General features: G+C 40.8%; 1 pseudogene; it reads left to right on the top strand.

The window, feature by feature from the left end:
- Positions 1 to 22950: 22950 nt before the first annotated feature.
- On the top strand, positions 22951 to 23478 carry LOC147423541 (uncharacterized; annotated as a pseudogene).
- The last annotated feature ends 1049 nt before the right edge of the window (positions 23479 to 24527 follow it).

Below are 24527 nucleotides of genomic sequence, written 5' to 3'. Positions count from 1 at the left end.
CACCAAAAGCTCTTGCTCCATTAGCCAAGCGTTCAAAACTGAAATTCCCTCCATTGCAAACAAGTTCAAACTTTCTTCTACCACTTAGAAAGAGCCATGGTTTCTTCTTGTTCTTCTTCCCGCTCTAATATCTCTAGGGGTTGTTGTCCTCTTTCCCCAGCCAACCTCACCATTAGTCTCCCAAGGAGGCCATGTAGCACCATAAGCTCTATCACTATCTCAAACTCCATCAATATAGATAGTTAATGGAATCAACAGACAATATACAAAGGTTCTTGGGTTCTTATGAAACCAAGAAGGAGGAAAAGATTCTCAACAAAAAATTCTATTTTTCTCAGTATTGGAAAGCACAAGTGCTATATTTCAAAGTGGAGGTGGGCAAGAAAACCGTTAAGGAAGTTTTGGTTCATCATGTCTACAATCACTCCGATGTGATTGCTAATGGTGGAGATGTCTCATTGGCTGATCATCCACGAGGCAATTGTAAGTGTGTTCATAGCCTTCCATCTATGTTCATAGCCTTCCATCTCTATTCTTTCTTTCAGACCTTATTGTTCTCTTAATTTCTTTTTTCTTTTTGAAGAGGTAGAACAATATTAATAGAGGTAGATCAAGTAGTCCTAAATTCTATTCAATTGTTAGACTAGGTGGTCGTTTACTTTTTTTTGTTGCAATTGCAGATGCCTATCCTTCATCATATGAGGAATGGGAGCCAGTGGAGTGTATCATAGGTCTCACCTCTGTAATCCACGCTGACATTGGTGTTTTATAGTATGATGGAAGAACTAGCAAGAGTCTTGCAGATGAGGGAGTTTTCTTCTACGAGAATTTCTACCAGCTCAACCAAAAAAATAAAAAAGGTACCCTAATTAAACTCCCTCTCCCTACCAATTGGAGATGTATTGACTGGTCGGTCTTGGACACCACAGCATGTGAAGCTCACAAAACTAAGTTGTTTAGGGATGTTCAAAGGTCCCTACAAAATTTTGTGCCGACTAAATTTGTAAAGATTGCTAATTTTTGTCCTATAAGTTTAGTTGTGAAACTATTTCACACTTGTCACATACACGTTGCAAAGACAATGCTGCTATGTAAATCTCTAGACGCTTGCTTTTTTGACAAGCTTCTTGATAGAGGGTGGTATGTTAAAGAGCTGGACGACATACATTGCAAGGTCACATTGGACACTTTGGTGGCCAAGTACATGATCGTCACATAGTCCCTTCTCATCTCCTTTTGGTACCAATGCTCTCAATTAATGCAGGCTTCTCTAAGTTTATTCCTATTGATCAAGCATCGGTAGGCTTGGAGAACAATGGTGTCATAGATGTGGAGGTATTTGACAAAGAGCTCAACCTTGTGACAGTGGTCACAATAAGAGAGCAATGCAACCTTCTGCAAGTTCGACATGACATAATGGATGAGACCGTGGAGAACAAGCCCTTGCAATTCTATTTCTTAATAGGTGGACGCAAAGTACTGCAACAAAGGGAAAAAGATATTGTCTGTAGAAAACTGACGGGTTGAGTCCATATGGTGCCAATGTAGCTTGGATGAATTCCATTGGACGTAACTTCTTCTTTACTTGAAATCTATATTCATGACTTCCATTCCAATGTTTCTTTCAATTTAAATCTTTTATTTTCAGTTGTGAGATGATTCCCACCATTTGGTTATATCTTTATTTCAATTGTAAGATGAATCTGTCTTGCTACCTCTCTCCCTTCGTGAGGTGGAAGTGTGATTACTGTATATTTTGAACAACATATGCAGAGTTTGATGTCTAATATCCCACCATTTGGTTATATCTTTATTTCAATTGTAAGATGAAACTGTCTTGCTACCTCTCTCCCTTCGTGAGGTGGAAGTGTGATTACTGTATATTTTGAACAACATATGCAGAGTTTGATGTCTAATATCTCTCTCTCTCTCTCTCTCTCTCTCTCTCTCTCTCTCTCTCTCTCTCTCTCTCACACACACACACACACACACACACACACACACACACACACACACACACACACACACACACACATTTGCATGGGGCCACATTGAGAAGTACAAAGAATCATATTAATGTATATAGTTAGCATTTCGATGAGTATTTGTAAGTACAAATTTTGAATCAGTCAATGGACTGAAATAAAAATTCTGGAGATAAGGGATCAAAATGTCCTATAAATAAAAATCATGCTCATGATCTTCAAATGAGGGTGGGGAGAGAGTGGTGCTCGGTGGATTTAGCAAGCCCTTATGGGGTGTGTCACCTATCAACAAAGTGTTGATATCATCATATGGGACATGGATTTTTCGATAAAAAGGTTTATAGTATAGGAATATATTTGGTTTGGTAAGGTGGTAGTGTCCGTCAATGAAAACACACTCCTTCTGTGTGAATACAAAAAATCAAATTGCAAACGTTCAATACTCGCTATGGCTCAAACCGTATTTACAAGGAGATTGAGGTTTCTCTGCTGCATAGAGGACCATATCGCAACCCGAAACCTTGGAAGTAGAAACTGTATAAGCTCCGTGGTTCTGGGATGCACAATGGCTCTACAAGTTCCTATTCTGGAGCTGTGCAGGTTGACAAGTTCTGCGTTGGGATCATATGGCTCCTGAAAAAAAAACAATCCGTTGACGCCCAAAATAGTTAGTCTCTACAAACATTTTTTAAAACAAATAAGTAGTTAGACAATAGGTTGAATTTCATATTCTTTTACATTGGTTATTACGGGAACAATCATGTCAATGTCTAGCAAAGGTCCATACTGGGTTTGCCTACCATGGAGGTTGTCTTGTCTAGTGTTGACAACCTCGAGCTTGTTCTCACTAGTCCCTTGTTCTTCTATTGTTTGAGACTCTTATGTCTCCAATGTTGAGGGCTCCATTACACCTGAATTAGCTTCTAATGTGCTATGATTTGTTTGTGTGTCAGGCATAAATGAATCTTGATTTTCAAGCTCAACAGGTGGAATTGTGGGAGAGGTGTGCTCTGCTTGAGGGTTAGGTTGTTCTTTCTCAGCCCCTCCCTCTGCATAATCTCCTTCTTCTGACAAGTGCAGAGGGAGTTTCAACCTTTATTTCTTCCTCAACCCCTCGATCTGTGTGATCTTGCTTCTGTGTGGGCTTCCCATGATCTAGAATTTTCTCCTTGTCAAAATCTCCCTCTGCAAATTTCTCTTCTCAAAAGTTTCTCCCTCCTCTTGCTTCTGTCCTTTATCACCTAACCCTATCTGTTTACTGTTGTCCCTCATCAGTCATTGTTAACTCTACAATGTGATAATCCAATAGGGTCTATTTTCCACCCATGCTCATAGGATGTGAAACTGAAAGCAGATGCTTGATTAGGGTGGCACATTATTGGTGCAAATACTATACAATGTACTTTCCCAATGCACTCTGCAAAAGACAAAATGAAAACAAAAACGAACCGAGACACATTTTTTTCCAAACAATTGCCATGTTATAGTAATGCTCTGAAAAATGCATACCTTTGACATGAATGGCTTTAGTGCAAAAGAGCTCTGTAGTATATACTCAACATGGCACCTCCATCCACACGAGTTGGCATCCGTCTATATAGGCACCGTGATTTCCTTACATTTTGACATGTACAGCTCTAGATTTCCGCATAGCCTTCCATATGCGTGCAACAGTCTTTTGACGCATCTGCAAGCAGGAAAAGTTGGTATGAACCCAACACAATAATTGTCTCCATACTTCATCCAAAATAAAATCAATTTCTAATTCTCCATACTCACAGTCTTAATTTTGGGTGCGTTCCTCGAATTGAGTTTAGAGTTCAGACCAGCTGGCTTGTCAAGTTCAATGCAAACGAGACTCAAATTATGGGAAAATTATGGTTGTTACTTGCATCATTGAACAATGGGCAAGCCACTTCTCGAATGTGTCGAAAGGGGTGTTTTTCATTCTGAGAAAGACACAAATCTGGGAATCCAAGATATATATTTTTGCATGAATTTGTGTAGGTAGCTAGCTCTTGATCAAACTACAAGATTGTTTCTAGTCGTTAGTTTCTAGCCTCAAGGCTGGAAAAAATATGTTGAAGCTGGTGAAATCATCTTACGTTAGGAAAATATAGATAATTGAATCAGTGATTTGAGCATCTAGATCCTACAATATATTGATATCCATAGAATTTAATGCAAGTCTTCTTATACCATCTTCTAGCTGTATATCTACTATTAATCCTTCCTCCATAGATGATAAAATTTTGTTGTTGCTAACATCGATTCCGTGTGTAACAATGTGGTAGATGTTAATCTCTTCTTCTATAGCATTTGCTTCTTTTTCCTTCTCTTTTACTTTATTCATCCCCTCTGCACGCCGGTTTTCTTGCTCAGCTCTGGCTCTGGTATTCACATCGTGGGTGACTTCTACAATCTTAACCTCTACCTATGGCCTTGATGGAGGAATAAGCAAAATTTGCTTCATTTTATTGTCTATAAATTCATTGGGCTGGAGCAGTTTATCCTATCTCCACCTTACTCTTTTCAAAGTTTCAATGTCCTTGTCCATAATCATTACCCTGTGTGCTTGTGCTGCAACAATTGTAATATAATTGATATATTCTAGCAAAAACTCTTCTACTGCCTCTTGTAGTGCCAGTAGTGCAACAGATTTCCATGTCATGGTGCCAAAACATGCTTCCTCACATATTGACATGAGTAGTTTTTGGAATTGAAGCTTTGGTACAAGAAGCTCAATACATTTCTGAGCTTTCTTGATTTCCTTGAATAACTTGATGTGTATTTGTAGCCTCTTCATCCTTCAAGATTTCAAGATTTTCATGGTCTTTCTTGGTCTCTTCTTTTTACTATAAGATTTTCCTCCTGCTCTAGCATGCTTAGCAGCCAAATCTGGACCTTTTTCTGCCTTTCTCATAGTTGCCTTTGTTCTTGCCATCTACTTGTAAGCCAATAGCCTCTTTCTGTGTTTCTCTCTCTCTCTCTCTCTCTCTCTCTCTCTCTCTCTCTCTCTCTCTCTCTCTCTCTCTCTCTCTCTCTCTCTGAGGAAGTGGTATTATGGCACGTGGGTGCGATTTTACGATTGATAGATTGATATCCACCCGCCATTGTGCACACTAGTCCAAGTCATTGTCATATATCATTTTGGACTAATATAACATTTCATTTCTTCTTTATTACACACATGTACAAAAACTCTCTCTCTCTCTCTCTCTATTTATTCCTTTCTCTACCCTGACTCTATTTCTGCTCCCTCATATCATTCCCATATCTATCTATCTCTATGTGAGAAAGTGGTATTATGGAGCGCATATGACATCTTGGTAAAAATAGAATCGTCTTTGTGTGCCATTGTGCAAACTAGACAAAAATCATAGACTAGAAAAAATCATAGGCAATGGTCATTTTGCATTATGAAGTAGTTCCAATAACATACCATTTCTTCTTTAGCACTTACACACAAACAACTTTACTCTCTCTCTCTCTCTCTCTCTCTCTCTCTCTCTCTCTCTCTCTCTCTCTCTCTTCCCTTTCCTTGCCCTTGATCTACTTCCCTCTCTATGTCTCTCTCTCATACATGTAGGTATATGTAGAATTTGGTTTTCTTTGTAGGATAGTAAGACCCTCACCGTTGTCACCTTGTGCAATGCTCTATTGATCTATGGTTTTTGTTTGTCTCACTTTCCCTCTCTCTCTCTCTCTCTCTCTCTAAGGTGCTACAATAAGCATGCCAACAAATGTGGTACAACCCATAAAGTGTGAAATGACCTCTCTATTAAAATTATAGAGTGCAATAAATGCCCACTAGTTACATTTAGCTTTATGACACGTGTAAAGCATGTAGTTGTTATTTACCGTGCATGGTGGCAATGGTAATATGAATGCTTTTGGAGGGAGAGAGAGAGAGAGAGAGAGAGAGAGAGAGAGAGAGAGAGAGAGAGATACACTTAGGTAGAGGTTGTACACACACAGAGAGGCACAAATGGAGAGGTAGGCACATACACACACACACACATACAAAAATGTTGCAAGACAGTAGAGAGTGAAGGCTTGAAGTGTGCCCAAGGTACTAGTGAGGTTTTCATCTCTCGAAGGTTGCCATGCCAAGCCCAGGAAAAGGTAACAAAAATGTACAGTTTGTAATAGAAATTTTCATAAAATTGTTATTGTCATAAAACCTGTGAGCATTCATTTACGTCCTACATCGCGTGATTAATCACTTACTATTGTTTATTTCTTCTACGTGCGATTTTGATGTCAATATATATATATATATATATATATATATATATATATATATATATATATAGAGAGAGAGAGAGAGAGAGAGAGAGAGAGAGAGAGAGATGATACTTTGACCGTGTCTTATGGTGTGCGTATGTGTATTATTAGTCCGTTGATTGTCCTTTGCATGCCGTAGAACACAAAATGGGTTGTAGGCACTCAAATTTTTGGAGATGCTCTATTAACCTCTTAAAAATGCCAACCTAACGTATGAGACCAATATGTCTCACACACACACACACACACACACACACACACACACACACACACACACACACACACACACACACACACACACACACACACACACACACACACACACACACACACAGAGATCAACAGCTTGCAATTTTTGAGAAATGTGTTATAGTATTTAATAGAAAAGTCAAATGTTGGTGTGTCTATGGTATATTGCTGAAGCTAGTCTCTTGAAGGATCCTTCGAAGGTAATGGAGGAGGAGAATCTACCACCCAATGAACAATATGATGAGGACATGGAGTCCAATGAGGTGCCCGAGATTGAGGAGGATATTAATGTTGAGGTAGAGGATAAAGAGGTGGAATGAAGCAAAATACACTTAGTTAAAACATCTGAAATCAAACTACCTTTAGATATGTCTGGCTTTAATGAGAAGCAAGCCACATTGATGCTACCTGAATTTCCAGAGTTCAAATTTGGTGAGAGATCATACATTTTCCTCCATGCCATTCAAAGTATAGTTTCTTTAAGGGAGGACTTTGCACTTGCCACCATCTCCAAATTTCAAGAGGGGAGGAGTGGATTTGTATCTGATGACAACAGTGATGATGAGGCAATGGAAACCTCCAGTAACCCAATGGAGTGCCTCAAACTCTTCTTTGATAGGGCATAAAATTATAGAGAAACACTCCCAAATGAGGCTACCTTCCAGGCTATCAGAAACAACCTCAGGCCATCAACCAGTACTCAAAAAGTAGAGGACTGGTTTACGCGTCCCACACAAGGGTCCACGAGGTCAATAGACCTATGGAAGGATGACTTATATATGCAAGATGAGAGCTTCGTGGTAGGACTCCCCCCCCCCCCACCCCAAAAAAAAAAAAAAAAAAAAACTCAATGTCACTGTCTTTCTCTAATTCATCCATTTGTGTACAGTCATGGATTACTGAAAAGGATGACTTTCTTCATTGTCGGACAAGAGAGTATCGTGGAAGGGATGCAGCACTAGGACAATACCTTGCTAGACTCCGTTAGGCACCCATACTAGTCTTTCACTATGGAATGTACCAAGAGGGAATTACTGCAACATTTTCCCTCAAGATGCTCACGCTACCTAGGTGGAGCAATGCTACCACAAAATGTAGACAAAGTTATCCTCGTTGACAAAGTTTTTGCTACAAAAGGTTTTGGATACTATCGATGGTACACTGGTGGTCGTGCAGCTTATTATTACACATACACAGCAATGGCACTAACTTTAGGAAAACAAAACCCAAATGAACTCTTAATTTAGAGCAAACATTAATGATTCGATACAAGGGTAATGTGCGAAAAGATATCCACTATCTGCCATCAAGTTGAGAGACTTGTGACTTGTACTGTATTTATTATATCATTAGGCATCTCTTGTACATGTTGTGACCTAAAATCAAACTCTCTTGATCCACCTATAGTTAACATATTTCATGTCTCTCTCCACTTTCTCAGGCCTTCACGAGCACTAGAGTTTTTGAATGCCTCTACTCATTTCCTTTTCTTTTGTTGCAAATGCCTAATTGCTTGTGCTATTGCCAAACAATCCAATACATGTTTTTGTTGCATCTGGTGAAGGATTCTGCAATAAAACCACTGAAACAACTCTTTCAAATTGTTTGCCTTATCTCAATAGCCACCATGTTGTGTGTGTCTGAAATATGCATTCTTGGCCATGTAATGAGACTTTTCCAAGCCTTGGATGTTCCATATTCCTAGGTTTCCATACTTTTGAATGAAGTATGGTAAGTGATTGAAAATGATGTGCTACAAATAAAACAAGTTGTCATAAATTTTAACCATCCTTTTAGTCCTTTTCATTTAAAAGGGTGCTTTAACAATACCATGTAATGAGTAATCTGAGTTTCAATCCATGCTATCTTAGATGATTTCTTTAGTATAGTTGAAGGTTCTCCTTAAGCTTTTTTAGATCATTTTGTGTCCACTCATCTTTGTCACACATCTAAAATAACTCATCGATGGAATGCCACACTTCACCCTTGGCATTGTGAGTTGTGGGTTCCTAGTCCTTCACTGCCATATGCAGATTTTCCATTGCTGAAACTCAATTTTGCTGACATAGGTGGACTGAGATACCCTTCCACGCTTGGCTAGCTTCTTATCTTTCACGCCTGTTTGTTTTGATAAAAAGCGACGTGCCTTGACCCCACCAATAGATGGTTTACACATTGCCCCCATGGAGACACATCTCTGACAAAACCAGTTCAAGCGCCTCTACCATGACCTTCTGCTCTTTTGAGTTCTTGATTTTCCAAGCAAACCCAATGTATAGATACAGCAAAGAGCATGCATTGTACAAATATGAACATTGACAAATGGAATATCAAGAACTGGGTGGAAATTAGGATCCTCATTGTGGCGAGTAAGAGCCTTTCTCCACCATTTTGGGTCCATCATCTTTGCATGCTCCATGCAATACAAGGATGGAACCTTTACCATAGCACCCATTCCACAATTATACATAAACTCAAGTGTTTTAAGGTCACCTCCAAGATTCCATTGGACTTGAAATTATCCCCTCCCATTTACAACCGGCACCTTTCCTTGATTCATTTGTTTTTCAATGATATTAGGGATAGGGGTTTGATGGAGCACCTAAATAAAATGTCATGGTCTTCTTTCTTTACCTTCAATGTTAAATCTTAATGTGAATATAAATCTAAAATTAAATCACAAGAGGGCTCATCAAAGATAAAGAGAAGATGGAAATGGAAAATAAGAAAAGCACCAAGTCAGCATATGTTTGTTTCTGATTGAACACTGAAGTATGAAGGATCATCAGTCGGGAATTTTGAAAGATCCCTATTCATCGATGTTATTGTGACTCATTCTAGATTCTTTTCTTTGAGAATCTCACACTCATCTAGCTTCAAAACAAACTGCAGAACGACACCTATCTCTTCAAATGTTACATTATAGAACTCAACCATTCTAGTTTGCAACAACAAAGTGAGGTCCATGAAGATATTGTTGTACTCATTCTAAGTAACAATTGTTCCTTAAGATCTATAAATACCATCAATATGAAATGGACATCCAATGAAGTGAGTTTGTGCATGGTTGAGTTGAAGTCTCTCTTTCCAGACACTTGTTGTTGTTGATAGAAAGTTAATACTTTATTCCATTCTTCCCAAAAATGGAGGAGATAGACTGCTGAATAGTTGAGTACCCTCTCTTACTCACGTCAAGGGAGTCGTGTGCCCTGTATTTCACTGGAAGGCATTGCACTCTTTATAATAAAATGGTCAACAGTATCCTGTTGCAGAACCTTATACCTTTTGTCATGCATTAGATCCTTTGCAAGACCACTTGTTATCAAAGTCTTCAACTGCTTTCCTACATTGGCCTTTGGATCTATGTTTTCTCTGTTTGGATATATAGCATGTCTAACATAGAAATATAATAGGCATAAGAAAAAACTATGTATAGGTGAAATAAATTGGAAGGTTCACAATCCTGAACTCAATGCTTGGACCGCCAGAGCCAACCTTCAAGGTTTCAAGATTTTGTAGTCTCTTCTTTCACACACGAGCACCTAAGCTTGTATCTTTCCTTTATAAGTTCCACACTTTTTTTGGCAAGATCTGTATTTCTTGTTTTCACTGCAAAAGGGTTTTTTGGTCCTCATAATGCAAATTAGAAAGTCGTAGAATCTCATTTTCTTGATGGTGAACCATGCTTTTTTCAATTTTTGATTTCCAATTAGAGCTTTGCAGTAGCCAAGTAAACCATTCTGTCCGTCACTTGCAAAGGTTAATAAAGTAGTGGGATTTGCAAATGCAGGGGAGGAATTGGTCATAGGATTCAAAGGATAGAGTGAGCCATTTGTCCATGAATCTATGTGTTTTGATCCCTCTACTCTGAGTCTTTCTTTCTTGATGGGTGTTACCTTTGTGTTTGTTTTACTTTGCTTGCATAAAGGCTCGTATTCAAGATTCAAATCAACGTGTAGATGATATTTATGTCGTTTAGTGAGAAGGTTTGAGGGGGTGGATGAAGAAGCCATAAATACACAGTCAAAAAAATCAAGAAGCCAAAGAGTAGAACACCATTAGCCCTTAGACTCCCTACTGCATGCATCGTATGGAGAAGAACTTCCCTCCTATATGAGGTGCATTCAATATAACGGAAAAGGGACATTCCATCAATCATTACGGTTGTTATGAATCTATCAAAATAATTCACTTCAAAGTACACTTTTTTAATGGTTGATGAGGACACCTTTTCTTTTACCACACCAATTTTCTAGAGAGAGAAGGCAAAAAATTGTATTTTCTTAGAAGGCCCTCCAAATGACCTCCAGAGTATGTACGGCTTACATACACTCTTTGGCATCTCATTTTTTCACTTTCTCTATTTCAAGCTTTTCTCCTCATCTCTGCTTCAACATGACAACTTTGTCCATGCTTTCATTTATTGATGCAAAGTGAGGGAATCCCTCCAAATTCAACCCCTCCAATCTTTCCAAATGGTTGTTTTTAGTGGATGCAAAGTGAGGCCATCCCTCCAAATGCAATCACCTATACATGAGGTACTTTTTGTTTGGAGTTTCATCTCTTGAAATCACTTCCTTGATTACATTTCACCATGGTAGAATTTTGGCAATTGGACCCAAGGATAAATGTTACTGATTCAAAATGTCCACCAAAGGACCTGCTTTAGGAGTTGCAAAAAACCTTCAAGCATGTAAGCACATGTATTATGTATATGTGCACATACCTGGACTTCAATCAAAAGAACATATGGTTATTCTCATTAGCTTCCACTAACTCCCATGGACCTTGCATTTGTATTGGGGCAACCACGCAAGATACACCTTATAGCGGTGAGCCTGTAGAAAAACAAAGTGGTCTAGAGCTATGCATCAAAGGAGTCATCTCTTATGTATGAGCTACAAAATTACTTCTCTCCACCCTTTGAAGGTTTTTTTTGAATCCCCTCTCGTTATAGATATATGCATTGTTGTTCATATCTTGGCAGATATTCAAGCTGAAAGCTAGGAATTTTTGAAACTTATACATGTTTTGTGGTGTGTATCGTACGAATAATGTTTTTTTTTTGTTAACTCTTTTGTGTCATTACAAAAGGCTCCAAATTAAATGTTGAAAAGATCCCAAAATTGGTTTTCATTGCAAAATATCAAAATCAGAAGCTCAAAAAAAAAAGCACTGTTTTGTTATGAGTATGTATACAACCTATGGCCATAGGCTGCTATATGTAGGTGTTTCAGGATGAGTATATATACATCCTATGAAATTAAGGCTTAAGATGTTATATGTAGGTGTTTCATGAAGAATATATATATACATCCCATGGACTTAAGGCCATAAGATGTTATAAGTAGGTGTTTTATAATAAGTATATATAGACCCTATGGACCTAGGGCCATAGGGTGCTATAGAGAGGTTTTTCATGATGAGTATATATACATTCAATGGAGTTTGGGCCATAGGGTGCTATATATAGGTGTTTCATGATGAGTTTATATACATCCTATGGACTTAGGGCCATAGTCCTATGTAGGTGAAATGGATCATCACATAACCATGACCCAAGGTTGATATGAGGCTAGGAAGGGCTGACAAAGTGCTCTTTGTCAAGTATCACAAAGAGAGATCGTATGGACTTAGGTCAGCGGGCTCTTGTTGCATGCACAAAAATGCACACATTTTATCCTTTAATTGTATGTTGTTGTCGTAATGCATGATTCTGCTCGGATCCATTAAGGTGTGAAGGTGTTTTGAGAGCCTGCCAATACATATGGGACACGTAATAGTTGCACATTTGAATATGCAAGTGTGATTGTGTCGCAAAACAAGTGACATAAATGAAGAGTACACATATTTAAAGAACATGTGTGCGCTAGTATAATTGCATGTGCGTGTATACCCATAAATGGTTTTTGAAGAGATGAATATTTTCTTCAATAAATATATATCTATAGAACATGTTTGAGTGCATCTCCATGCCACACATTCATATCTAAATGAGAACCTAGTAGATCAAGATTTTAAAATTATCAATAATTTTAAAAAAATCAAAAAACTTCAAGGCTATCCCAAACTTTGCTATAATGGGTTTTTAAGCCCCTTGATTGATATCAGGCAAAAAGATAGCACAATTTTTTTGAGCCAAGATTTATCAATTTTGGCTATTTTTAGTGTACTTTTTTACTATGCAAATTTTGGCTCCGGGATCCAGATTCACTTCATGGGTATCGTTCCACTTGTAGTATCAAGATATGGACACTGAAAAAATATTGTGCCATTAAAAAAAAAAACAAGACTTTTTGTCAGAAAGCTCTCAAATTTTTGGATGCGACGAGCTACGTCTCATTGTGAGAAAGCATTTGGAACTCTAACAATTTCACTTGCAACAACCCGAAGCATGTGAATAGCCCCTAGATTCAAGTTTGAATTTTGAATTTTAACCTAACCTTCTCTCTCTCTCTCTCTCTCTCTCTCTCTGTGCCACATCTTTTTGTTGTATTTTCCTCTCTCTCACTCTCTTTCTCTCTCCCATTTTCTTACACAAAACCTGGACAAGAGGCCTCTCTCTCTCTCTCTCTCTCTCTCTCTCTCTCTCTCTCTCTCTCCTACATACACATAGAGTTGCCATGCCAATTCTCTCTTTACATAGACCAATCATGATACGAGTATCTCTTTGCACAAATTTGTATGCGACCATCGTCGTTGTCTCCAACACATAGATATGAGAGGACTATGTTTCCGCCACAACCGCTCTTCTTGCCATTCTTCTTTCTTCTGCTTGCACAAATCTATGTCCATGGTTTGGTGCAAAGATCTCTCTTTATCTGTGTGCACATTTCTTCAAATTTTTTTAATCAAGGCTACTCTCTTAGACTTCCTCTCTTGCACTTCACCAAGCTTCCTCTCATGTGCTCATCCATTCAGAATCTCAATTCAAGCATGCTTGCAGGTAACATTGTTAAGCTTGGTCTTTTTTAATTATATTAAAAATTACACTCTAATTACTTTTTAATTACGTTCTAATTAGAATAAGATTCACCTCTCTCTAAACACAAAAACAAGTAAAATAAACTGTAAAATAAGGAAAACAAGAAAAAAAAATCCATGGCCATGGCATACCTGTATTGGGTAGAGGGTAACGTTGTAAGAGGACGAGTACGGTGTGAGATAATAGAGGACAAGGACAAGTACGAGGTGAGATAATAGAGGACAAGGACGAGGATGAGGACGAGTATGAGGTGAGATAATAGAGTGGGAAAGGGAGAAGAACATATGAGGAAAGGAAAAGAATTGATAGCATACAGAGTATATTTAAAAAATAATAATTTGTATTTTAGAAAATAATTATTATATTAAAATATAATAGATATCATGAACATACCCTACGGCCTAAGGATGCCTGCATGGACAGAGAGACACCTTGGATACACTATGGCCTTACGGTCATAGTTTGCCATTATAAAATCTCTAGAGCAGAATTTAGGCCACTTAAGGGAACCTACATAGGCACCATGGCCATATGATCTCTCACTACAATAGAGGGCACCATGGCACCACACAACACTATGGCCCTATAGTCATAGGTTTCTCTCAGTAGACTAGGGACCCATGGCACCATGGAAGCCCTATGGCCCTAGAGTCATAGGTTTCTCTAAGTAGAATAGTGGACACCTAATATACTTGGGTTATAGGGTGTCAATGTAAAATCCATCCAAGAGCATTTAAGACATTCAAGGGCATCTACATGGGCACCATGACAATCCTATGGACCTAGGGCCATAGGATCTTTAATCGAAATAGAGGGCAACCTATGGCCCTGGAGCGTCTAAATTTGCACCCTATGGCCCTCGAGCCATAGCATATCTCATCAAAATAGAGGGAAACTTATCGTCCTAGGGCCAAAAGATGGCCTAGGTGTCAATGTAAAAGCTCTCAAAGAGATTTTGGTCCATTCAAGGGAACCTACTCTAATTGGAATATAGGGCAACAACATATGGCCCTTGAGCTTATCCATTGGTACCCTATGGCCATAGGGCCATAGGATGTCTTATCAGAATAGAGGGAAACCTATGGCCCTACGGCTACAGGGTGGCCTTGATGTTAATAGAAAATATCTCAAAGAGCATTTAAGCAATTTAAGGATTCTTACATATGCACCATGTGAGCCATATAACCCTAGGTCCATAGGATCTCTAATTGGAATAGAGGGAAATGTTAGGAATTGGATCATGCTAGCTATGGTAGATGAAAGAGATACATGGTGCAAGTGTGTGAGTGTGTGTAAGCAAGTTTATCACTCAAGTGAATTAGTTTCCAAAATAGGATTAGCTTGGACTCATAAACACAATCTTGAGGATTGACTTAGCTTAGCACAAGCTCACCATAGACAAGCATGTAGTGCAAAATGAAGTTGTTGTTTATTGATTCAAGAGATGAGCTTTAAGTAGTTCTACAACCTTGCTCCATAGTATGTGGGATAAATCCACTCTCCTCTCCTTGACTCACACTTTAGGACAAAGCTCACACTTTACAATCGTCCCCTTGAGGTTTGGACTAAGACAAGATACTGAAGATGCGTGATCCACATAGGCTAACAAAATCCACATAGGATTGTGATATCCACACAGGAAAATAAAGTCCACAAAGGATGGTGATATCCACACAGAATGGTAAGAATCCACACAAGAAAAAAACCACAAAGGATGGTGATGTCCACACAGGATGCTAAGATGGTATCCACACAGGCAAAAGTCCTTCCCTACAAGTAGAGAGTCTGCATCTTCAAAATGGATCTTCCAAAACGCTACCTTCGTCTTCGTCCTTTTTGTCTTCTACTATGTGAGATGATCCTCTGTCAGGTCTCTTGACTTCGTTGCGTCTGCTGTTGCTTCTACTAATGCTGCTTTCTCCACTGCTACTGCCTCCACTTGAGTAGCACCGAGAAGGAGGGTGTCCCTTCCTACCACATTTTTTGCAAGGTTTGTTTGTGTAGCAATCTTTTGCTACGTGTCCCATTCTTCCACATTCATAACACTTTCATCCGTTTGTCGATGTTGATGGCGAATATCTTCCCCTTGAAGATGTTGCGATGAAAACTCCTCCTGATGGGTTAATTGAACCTCTTTGCTTTATTTCTTCTACTTGGACTAAGTTGATGACATCTTGGAATGGTGGTGCTGGTTCTTTTTCTTCAAGAATTGTGACTAAGTGGTCATAAGAGGGTGGAAGTGCACTTAAAAGTATGGCCACTTTGTCATCTTCTGATACTTCAAATTGGATGTAAGTGAGCTGTGTGACAATGCTCTTAAGCCTGTTCCCTAGGCTATCAATATCCTCCCCTTCAATCATAGTCACTTTGTAAAGCTGTCTCTCAAGACTAACTTTGCTTCTCTTGGCTCTAGCTCCAAAATTACTTTCTAGGACATCCCAAGCTTTATGTGCATGCTTACATTCATCTATGAAATGCACATAGTTATCATGCAAGGAAGTGATGATAATTCCCAATGCTTGTTCATCTTTGGCCAAATTTGTGCACTTGCTATGAGTGTAGATGCCCTAGTGTGCACTCCATCGGGTTCGGCTTGTTGCTCGAGGGTAGTGCTAATGACAGACCACAAACATTTTTTCATAAGATAGCCTCTTAATTTTGTTTGCCAAGTGTGAAATCCCTCCCCATTGAATTTCTCTATTCCCTTGTCCCCCATTTGTGACAACAGAGGGGTCTTAGCTTAGGAGACTCTCCTAGCCAGTGTCTACCTCTTTACACGGTGCACAATTGATGATAGAAAAATTTAATTTGCAAAATTGTGCTTGGTTGCAATAATTTGAAGGGTTCATTGTAAGAGAGAGAGAGATATAGAGAGAGAATTCATTTGAACTTTGTGAAGCTCCTCTTCACTATCGGGGTGAAGCCCCTCTTCACAAAAGTCACCTTTGGTCGGGGTTCTTTGATGCCTTTGAGGCTTTGAAAGATTTAGGGTTTATTTGCCTTGGAAAAGCTCTTGAAGCTTGGCAGGGTCTTTGCTACAGCTTGGTGGGAGCAAGACCTTGATCTTGGAAGCTTTGAACTTCTTTGGGGTGCTCGGAGGCTTGAGGAATTGGTGTGCTTCTGAGTGGCCACCAAGGGATTTTCTGGCCGGTGGGAATGCGCCCTTGTGAGGGGGGTAGGCTTATGCTCTTGAGGCTCGCCGTGGGAAGGGGGTCTTAAAGAGCTAGTGGCCTTTGAGGGCTTGGCATAAGAGGCAGTCACGGGACCCGGTGCTTAGGGCCAGTGGGCAAGGCAAGCCTTTTCGGGCACGTCGGGCAGGCCAGGCAAGGTGCGGGCAACAGGGCAGAGCGCCGGCATCGGGCTTCAAAAACGTTTTTTGCACGTGAATATCCCCCAGCGAACCCGCCTAGGGACTGAATTACAGTTCACCGCTCAGCTCAAGTTTGCCTGTGGGCGGCTGGGGTTAATGGGACTCCCTCCTTGCGGATCCGCCAGCTCCACAAAAGGTTGATTTAAGACGCCGTTTCGGGTCCGCCCAACTTGCCAAATTTAGGCAAATCCGATTTGAGCCTCGGACCCCACAAGGCAACGCCTCTTTTTGTGGTGCACTAGCTAACAAGGCCCACTTACTTGCTTGTGGAAAAGCTCCAAAAAGGAGAATCTTAAGCTCAAGTCGGTAGGCCCTTTCCCACACAAACTCACACACACACACACACACACCTATTTTTAGGCAAAATTGGGGATGAATTTTTAGGGGGTTTTCGAGCTCGGATTTGAGTGCTTGTAGGCTCTATGGAAAACTTGCGAGAGAGCTTCGAGATGAGGTGAACAATGCAAAGGGAAAACGAGTTTAATGAACTTAATTGAAGAGGAAAATGATGCAAAAAAAGGCAATCTAAAATGCAATTCAAATGATGCTAATCCTCTCCCTAATCAAGTCTACCTAGCCATGGAGGGTAGTGGCCTCTTGGGTGTGCCAAGGACATGCCCACACATAGCTAGATTAGTGCTTAATTGGTGAGATATGCAACTTAACTAGAAATTGTTAATGGGCCGTGACAACAATTATGCAATGCTAATTGATCTAATGGAGATGCTAATGATTAACACACACTAATGCATAATGACAATCCTAGCTAGCACACCATGGCTCTCATACCAAATGTTAGGAATTGGATCGTGCTAGATATGGTGGATGAAAGAGAAACATGGTGCAAGTGTGTGAGTGTGTGTAAGCAAGGTTATCACTCAAGTGAATTAGGTTCCAAGATAGGATTAGCTTGGACTCATAAACACAATCTTGAGGATTGACTTAGCTTAGCGCAAGCTCACCATAGACAAGCATGTAGTGCAAAATGAAGTTGTTGTTTAGTGATTCAAGAGATGAGCTTTAAGTAACTCTACAGCTTTGCTCCACAGTATGTGGGATAAATCCACTCTCCTCTCCTTGACTCACACTTTAGGACAAAGCTCACACTTTAAATGCAACAACCTATGGCCCTTGAGTTTATGCATTGGAAAATTGTGGTCCTAGGGAAATAGGATCTCTCATTAGAATAGAGAAAAACCTATGGCCTTAGGGCAAGTGGGTGGCCTAGGTGTCAATGTAAAAGCTCTCAAAGAGCATTTATACCCATAGCCATAAGGCCATAGGATATCTCATCAAAATAAAGGGAAACCTATAGACCTAGGGCCATAGGGTGGTCTGTGTGTCAATGTAAAAGCTCTCAAAGAGCATTTAGGCCATTCAAGGACACCTATATGGGAGCCATGGAAACCCTATGGTCCAGGGCCATAGGATCTCTCTCATTACAATAGAGGGCAATAATGTATGGCCCTTGATCTCTCATCAAAATATAGGGAAGCCTATGGCCCTAAGGCCATGAGGTGGGCTAGGTATCAGTGTCTCATCAGTGTAAAGAGCTCAAAGATTTTTTATGCCATTCAAGGACCACTACATGGACACCATGGTAGACTTATGGCCTTAGGTCCATAGGATCTCTACTTGGAATAGAGGGAAATCTATGGCCCTTGATCTTGTACATTGGCACCCTATGGCCTTAAGGCCATAGGTTCTTTCATCAGAATAAACAAAAATATATGGTTTTAGGGTGAGAGTGTGGTGTAGGTGTCAATGTAAAAGCTTTCAAAGAGCACACAATGGCTTCACAATGTCTCTCATTACAACAGAGGGCCATAGGATCATAGGTTTCCCTCTGTTTCAATGTAAGAGCTTTCAAAGGGCCATGGGGTATCTCATTACAATAGAGGAGAGAGTGTGGTGTAGGTGTCAATGTAAAAGCTTTCAAAGAGCACACAATATCTTCATAGTGTCTCTCATTACAATAGAGGGCCATAGGATTATAGGTTGCCCTCTGTTTCAATGTAAGAGCTTTCAAAGGGCCATGGAGTCTCTCAGTACAATAGAGGGAAAACTATGGACCTTGAGCTTATACATTGGCACCCTATAACCATAAGGCCATAGGATCTCACATCAAAATAGAGGTCAACCTATGGACCTAAGGCAAGAGGGTGTCCTAGGTGTCAATGTAAAAGCTTTCAAAGAGAATTTTGGCCATTGAAAGGTACCTACATGGAGACCAAGGCAGCCCTCTGGCCCTAGGGCCATAGAATCTCTAATTGGAATAGAGGTAAACATATGGACCTTGAGCTTATATATTAGCACCCTATGGTTCTAAGGACATAGGGTATCTCATTAATATATAGGGCATCCTATGACCCTAGGGCCAAAGTGGGTTTAGATGTCAATGTAAAAGATTTCAAAGATCATTTAGGGCCATGAGATCTTTCATTGGAACAGAGGGAAACCTATGGCCCTTATACATTGGCACCATATGGCCCTAGAGCCATAGGATCTCTCTTGAGAAGATAGAACAAACTATGGACCTAGGGAGAGAGGGTGGCCTACATGTCAATGTAAAAGCTCTCAAAGAGAATTTAGGCCATTCAAGGGTACCTACATAGACACAATGATACCTATGGCCCTAGGGCCATAGAATCTCTCACCAGTATCAAGAGAATGGGTCTAGGAGGACCTCTTTATTTGGCGGTTTAAGGAAGTCAAACCTTTAGTATTAAGAAATTAATCAAAGGACAACTTTTAAATTCAAACAGACAGAACAACTAGTTTATTTGAATTCAACGTCTCCCCCCAAAATGGAATTTATAATCTAGTGGGTAAAAACATAGCATGTAGCATATCTATGGAAAGAGCTCGACGCATAGATTGCACGTCTATGATCTCCGCTCAAATCAAAGATCATCTGTATGAGTTATGGAAGGCCAAAAATCATAAAATTTTCCACCTCCTTTTTGTGGGAAAAGTGCATCCTTTGACCACTCTTACACACCCACCATTCTTGCACACATGGCGTACACCTATTCGTCAAAATGTTAATCATCTCTATAAGCTCATGGAAAATAAAAAGGCCCTCCTAAACCCCATCCTCTTCCTAATGTTGGAATAGTCGAAAACCTATGGCTCTTGAGCTTATACATTGTCACCTTGTGGCCTTAGGGCCATAGAATCTCTCATCACAATAGAGGGTAGCCTCAAAGCTCATGGAAAATAAAGAGGCCCTCCTAAACCCCATCCTCTTCCTAATGTTGGAATAGACGAAAACCTATGGCTCTTGAGCTTATACATTGTCACCTTGTGGCCTTAGGGCCATAGAATCTCTCATCACAATAGAGGGTAGCCTATGGCTCTAGGGCCATAGGGTGGCCTAGGGGTCAATGTAAAAGCTCTCAAAGAGCATGTCATTGTCAAGGACACCTACATATGCACATGGTAGCCCCTAGGTCCATATCACCTCTCTTTGCAATAGTAGGAAATCCATGCCCTTGAGATTATACATTGGCACCCTATGGCTATTAGTGAGTTGTCATGACAATGAAGAACGTCTGTAGCAGAGCTATCTGGCACTAGCATAATATCAATACTCACAGAGGCAACTTGGATGGGGCAACGAGATTCTTCCTAGATGTCACCTCAAGAATGAACCTGCGGAATGAATTATCTCTAGCACTAGTAAATCTATCACTCTCAAATCTGACAAACATTCTATGTCCTATGTCATCGATCTTGATCATCACGCTGATGGCCGGTTTTCAAAACCGCGGCCGCAAGAACCAATCCCAAATTAGGGAGGGAGCATAATACAAGGAAAAATGTTAAAAAAACCGTTTTTACATGCACCACGACCCCTTCCATGCTTGCATGCAGTGGGCCACCTCTCCTTGGCCACACTCCTCCATTATCACCAAAGGACGAGATCTCTCTCTCTCTCTCTCTCTCTCTCTCTCTCTCTCTCTCTCTCTCGTGCTTGGCTTAGCCAACCCACTATCTCTCTCCCTCTCCCTTGTTCCTGTGTCACCAAGCCCAATGGGTGCATAAAACGACTTTTCTCTCTCTCAAGGCCCACCATACAAAGGGACAAGAGTCTCCCTCTCTCTTGTTCATTATTCACACACACTCACACTCTCACATTCCTCTCTCTCTCTCTCTCTCTCTCTCTCTCTCTCATCCTCACCAAGCCCCCTCTCTCTCCCTCTTGTTTGTCAACCAATTCAGGCCGCTTCCCTACTCTCTCATTCCCTCATCCACTCCCCCCCCCGCCTCTCTCCATCACCCACTCTCCATGGTCCACCAACCAGCCTCTCTCTCTCTCTCTCATCTCTACCGCCCACCTTTTCTCTCTCTTTCCTCATCCCTTTTGACTCGGTCTCTCTTAGGGTGCGCACATGCACTCTCCTTCTGCCGCCGGTTTGCTGAAGATTCCCCACTGGCCTACCATGAATTTGGAAGTTAGTGTACCGCCTCCTGAACGTGGTTCCACCGAAGGAACCGGAACACCAACCCTCTCCCCTAGCCGTTTGAAATGGTTTGCAAGCAGTGAACGTCTAATTTTAGCATGGTTTGCATGCGTAAGCCTACGTATGTCCACTGCGTCATCGTGCCGGTATATTAAGAGTACCTTGGCCTCGCTGCAAAGCACTGCCCATTAACATGGGAGCTTACAACACCTACCGCTGAGCTATTACAGCCACCCCAGGCTAAGGGAGCCTAGCACGGCACTGCGCATCAGATTGGTTTGGTGAGCCCAGTTATAGCGACACCTGTAGCGTTGCACTACATTATCGATACAAGAAGGCAGCAACAACTCAGTTGATAAGGTAAGCTACCCTACACTCACTCGTTCTGATGACTGCAATGATACATGCCATGCTCATTGCGCATATTCTGCAGCTTTGCGCCAAGCGGCCTACATCAAAATATTGTCGAAAATACTAGCTACAGTACCTCCACCTGAACGAGTTTGGAAGCTTTCACTCAAGGTATTCCTATGCTTAATTTTTTATTGTACGTCCATTGCTGTATACTATTTCACATTAATTGATACAAATATAAAAATGCGAGCTAATGTGCGTCCATTGTTGATATATAAAGTGACCCTTCATATGCTTTATTTTTAAATGTACGTCCATTGCTGTAGCCCTTAATATTGAAGAAATTAAGTTGATGGAAGTGCTATACATGCTGAGTGTTTTGTATAATTCAGGGTTTTCATAATACTACAATGAAGTTGGAAGCCAAAAGGCCTTGATATATAATGAGAATGATCGATGCCAAATAATCTAGGGTACTTTTTAGTTGGCTTTAACTCATGAAATTTCCATTGGCGGGACAAGTAGTTGCATCACCAAATTATTAATGAAAATGGTACTAGTATGATGGGCGTTTTACTATTCATATTCTTTGCCCGCAATTAAGAGAGTATACCCCATTGTTGTAGTACTATGTACGTTAATGCGAGCTACTGTGCGTCCATTGCTGCTATATACATTGACCCTGTGCAAGCATGCAAGTTCTCGAGTCGTCAATTAAGTAGAAATACTTCGCTAAATCCTCTCATGCGTTGCAGTTTGTACTAAGTGCTTTTCACATTCACCAAGCATGTCAGCATTCATCGTTGTTTCGTAAATGACAATGAAAACAACAATGCTACACAACCGTAGTCCTATTTTACATTATTTAATAAAAATTAAGAATGCTAGCTACTGTGCGCTCTACTAATTAGGTTTTCAATGCTTAATGTAATCGAACATGCTACAGATGTTTCCCGTAATGAATGCCCAGGCAGGCTAGCGTCCTCCTATTCGACCAAAGGCCAACCCAATCGCTTCTCGTGTTGTGTGAGTGCCTCAACAAAAGTTGCCTAAGTTACATGATAATTTGATGCATTCAATCTACGCATCCGTCCATAGTCAGCTGTCTTGCATATCACTTCTTTCCATAAATTGTGGTCGAAAATTACTCCTTCCTAGACTCGGTATCAGGATCCTCCCATTAGAGGAACAGTTGTCAGACATGTTCCTATGTATGGGACATTGCCCACGCCGCCCCCATGGCCCCTCAAGAAGATGTACAAAAAGGAGAAGTTGAAATCGTCTGCCACAGGTGCAAGTCCAAGCACGTGGTCGTTCTTTGACATCCTAGATGTCATGTGGTGCAAGACACCGAGATGTACTGGCTTGGTTGGGGGTTTGGACAACGATGGGCCTGCAAAGGAAAATGAAGAAATCCTGAATGAGCTTGAACAAGAAGTGGGGAAAAATTCTGGAGTGAGTGCCAGTACATCACAAAATCCTATAAGCTCCATGGACTTCTCAGAGTTAGAGGGAGTTAGTGGTAGCAAGGCAAAGCAGTGAAAGCGGTCTCTCTTAGGAGTTGTGAATGGAACAATGGGTGAGGGCATGAACAAGCTATGCGATACACTTCACGATGTGGAATATAAACACAATGCAACATTGAGAGAGCTAGAGGCATCAAGGCATGCACTAGAGGAGAGTCTACTTCGAATCCGCAAGGAGGAAGACACAAAACGACAACAAATTTACCTCTCCACTCAATTGGAGCTTGCCAAGATTTTAGCCAAAGTCTGGGATTAGTAAGTAAATGCAATATTCTATAGGAATGCTACAATCCTTTTTAATTACCATTAAGCTTATGAGTGTATGCTTTCTGCTTTGCAGGCTGCATGGAAGTAGCTGGCTTTTTTAGCAGGCTGCAACGAAGTAGCTGGATTTATGATCGCATAAGATAACACTACTAACCTCCATTCGTTTCAAACTTACTTGAATACTTGACATGAAATTATATGGGTACATAACTGCCCGCCGATGGTGGCTGGTGAGCCTTCAACCGCAGGTGCATGTGCACAAACGTCCACTTCCATTTGATGGAGATTCTGCCCTTCTGCGGGACGGCCGCCAAGAAACAGGTGCGCAGTCTATCTCTCCCCCTTGTTCAAGGCCATGCGGGAACATGCAAAAATTTTCTCTGTCTCTCTTTTTCCACACACCCCTACACACTCACACAACCCCCTCACCCCTTCCCTCTGTCTCGGTCTCCCGCTCGCCATCATCTCTCTCTCGCTCTCGGTTCAGGCCCATGCGAGCGCAACAGACCATCTCTTATGCTCTTAGCACACACACACACGCACTTACATTCTACGCACACACCCTCTCACCCCACTTCATGCTCGCTCTCCCTCTCTCTGTCTCTCTCGGATAGCGATGCCCGCCATACAACAGCCAGTGTAGACAATAACTCTATCTCTCTATGTCACTCGTAACACACACACACACACACACACACACACACACACATCCCATCTCTCCCTCCCCCCCTCACACACACAACTCGCTCTTGATCTCCTCACTCATTCCATCTCTCCATCGTTCTCTATGGTCGGCCGAATTAGCATGAAATTATTATAAAAAATATATAATAAAATCACTCTCTATCTCTCGTTCCCACACACACACTCTTGATACTTACACACAAACGCTCTCCCACACACCTACTCTAGCAAACACACACACACACACACACACACACACACACACACACACACACACACACACACACACACACACACACACACACACACACCTACTCTAGCAAACACACACACACACAATCCCATATACTATAA

Source organism: Adiantum capillus-veneris, chromosome 26 (genome assembly GCF_014529385.1).
Source record: "Adiantum capillus-veneris isolate H3 chromosome 26, ASM1452938v2, whole genome shotgun sequence".
Classification (NCBI taxonomy): Eukaryota; Viridiplantae; Streptophyta; class Polypodiopsida; order Polypodiales; family Pteridaceae; genus Adiantum; species Adiantum capillus-veneris.
The sequence above is the reverse complement of the archived record's forward strand: the minus strand, read 5'-3'. Positions and strand labels throughout refer to the sequence as shown.